Genomic DNA, 3,348 nt, shown 5'->3' on the forward strand with positions numbered 1-3,348 from the left:
ATAAGAACTCATGTACTTACTTCAATGAGAAAGAGTAAAATCCGAAAGTTTGCTTGATTAATCACCACAAATCACCAACAATCAATGATAATCAAAAGTCTAACACTAATACAAAGAGTCTAATAATATGATGTCTAACAATCCAAGAGTCTAACAATACGGAGTCTCACGTCTAACCCCAAAAACGAGGTTTTTCGAACTATTTATAGAAAATAAAAACATAATTAAACAAGGACTCTATTTGCTGGAAATCTGTCAAAACGCGGCTGGGTCGACGGACCTCGCGACGGATCGTCGTGGTCACGACGGACCGTCATGGACTCCGTCGTCCCATACTTGTGCAATTTCTTCTGCTGCTCTCTTCATTACCCTCGACGGCAATTATGACGGACCGTCGCAGACACGACGGTCCGTCGAGTTTCTTCGTTCCAAAACACTTAAACTCTTGGAATATGGGTACTGGGATTACTTCTCTGAACTTCATGACGAACCTGCAGGACGGACCGTCATAGACACGACGGACCGTCATGTACTCCGTAGCCCTACACTTGGTCATACTTCCCCATCTTCCTTTAGCAGCTGCACTACGCTGCCACCTACCGTCACAAGCTCCGTAGGTGGTCTCTTCTGCATTTCTTCGCTCAAAAATCTCCGCATACATCTGTGAACAGATTTCCTGCAAATAAGGAGAAACGTATATAAAAATTAGCACAAAAAGGCTTTTGGACACAGTAAACTTAAGGAAAAAGTATTAATAATACCGTGAAACCACGGTATATCAACACCCTAAACTTAAATTCGTTGTTTGTCCTCAAGAGACATACTATGACTCAATACAAAATCTTTGTACAATAGTATCCATGTTTTATCCTTTGCATTTATTTGGCTATCAATACCGATTAATCTCATCATATCTATGCATGCTATCACTATTAGGCTTGAATTATGTGGAATCAGACCATGACACAGACTCACCATGCACTAACACCTATCCTCTTCAATTGCTCACCGAGATGCTAATATTTCCGGTATTGCAACTAGTGTCCTCACTTTGAAACAAAATCCTCATTTTTTACACAATGAATTCAGTTTGAGTACAAGGATTACTTTTCAACACTCGCTCTCAGAACAAAGACACACTCATTCATACCTATTGCCATAAGCTTGCCCTTATTTTCACTGCCTTAAGTTCGCTATACAACCCTTAGGATCACGATAGGACTTTCTTAGCTTGTAACAAAGGCTCAGGCTCAGGTAGGGTATATTTAGGTATACTTTAGTGACTTTTTGACCACCTTGACATATCGGCTATACATACCATTTTCTATCATTTTATCTCGCCCAGTTTCTCATATTCATTCACCTTCTATTTTCTCTTCTTTCTTCATTTGTGTACGTGACTCTCTTCTTTTCTTGCTTGTATTTCTTGTATATTTTTCTTTTTCTTTACTTATCTTTCAGCTAATTCTTGAGTCACTTTACTTTTGTTCTTTCTTTCTCTTTGTTCTTTCAACCCCACTTTCCAGAGCATTCCTCATAATAGCCACCCTCAACTCATGGCTTTGCCATGAGTCAAGGTACACAATACCCAAAGTTGGGTCAGGGCCATAACGAAGGTTGTTTACTGCATTAGCCACCCTCAACTTATGCTTTTGGCATAAGCTGAGGTGCACATGTCCAAGGAGGGACAAGGGCCAACACATTGTTCCCAGAAAAGATCAGTTGGGGTGAAAAAGAAAGGTCTACTTTAAGCTCAGATCATTTGGATCAAAGAAGGATAAATTTCATTTGGGTTTCTTTTATTTTAGGCTAAAAATTGGCTATATTGAATAATGGCCTATGATCCTTTCCTAATTGTCTATTACATCTTACTTTTAGCAGGACTAACCAGGCAAGTTCTAGCTCAGTATAAATAGTGGACTATTCAAATCTTCCTCACACTCACTTGACATCTAATCACTCTACCACATTATCAGACACCTAGTTCGAATTTTAGACTTAGGGTCATGCAGTGGTGTAAATCTATGTCATGCTTAGAGCCACATATTTATCAATTTCTATGCCTAGTCATGCATCATATTCCATTTTATCAGGATATCATTTAATCCATCATGCTGCAAAATTAAACTATGTACACAAGATATAGACATGCTGGCTCAATATAAAAAGTAATCAGTCTCTTGGTGAAAAAGAACACAGGCAAGAAAACCCCAAAAGAGGAGAGTGAATTGGGCTACTCCGACCTCACACTAGTACTCACTTTCCATTTACCCCACCCCCAACAAAAAAAAACATGCAATTGTCCCCAATGCATAAAAATTGAAATACTAGAGTGGTAGGTGAAGCAAACATGTGGCGCAAAGCGCCGACGATCAGTAAGCTGGTGGGTCCGGTTCCCCGGAACCCACTTCCTCTACAATCTGGACACCCTCAGTGGTGTACTCAGCAACAACCGCACAAAAAATTTAAAATAAAATGACAATACTATAGTAACAGTGACACACGACGGGCCTAATGACGGCTCATCGTGACTATGACGGACGGTCGTGGGGTCCGTCGTGTCATACTTAGACTATGTATATATGGAGAACCCTGAAGGCGAGTCTCTGACAAGTATGACAGTATATGCAGGACGGACCGTCACAAGTACGACGGTCCGTCGTAGGTGTCCGTCAGAAAACACTTGAAAAAAATATGGAGACCCTTAGGAGAGGGGTCTCTGACCGTCATAACGGTCATGCAGAACGGACCGTCGTGGGTATGACGGTCCGTCGTACTCGTCCGTTTGAGGACACTTAGAAAAATGGGGACAGACCCTTAAAAATAGGGTCTCTGACAACCAGAACGGTTGTGCAGGACGGACCGTCGAGAGAACGACGGTCCGTCGCATGTGTTCGTTGGTGACTGTTGCAGAGTGATTTTCTGCAGAATTTCCTGATGATGTGCCTGCAAATTTAAAGCCCATTAGTAGAAAATGCTACCATAACTAGAAAGAAATAAAGAAAGGAAAAAAAGACTATAAGTATTGGGTTGCCTCCCAACAAGCGCCCGATTTAACGTCGTGGCACGACTGAGGACTCTTGATTACTCAGCCTTCATCAAGATGATATGCCTCTATCATTTCATTCACCAATGCTTTATGCCCAAAATAGAGTTTTATTCGTTCTCTATTCATCTTAAACCGCACTCCCTCTTTGGCTTTTAACTCAACTGCTCCATGAGGGAATACTTGGGTAATCAAGTAAGGGCCAGTCCATTTGGACTTGAGCTTGCCCGGAAGACAAGGCACCCCAGAACTGTCTACAAGCACCAAATCCCCAACCATAAACTCTTGTTTTGCACTTTTTT

This window comes from Solanum pennellii, chromosome 10 (assembly GCF_001406875.1).
Source record: "Solanum pennellii chromosome 10, SPENNV200".
Lineage (NCBI taxonomy): Eukaryota > Viridiplantae > Streptophyta > Magnoliopsida > Solanales > Solanaceae > Solanum > Solanum pennellii.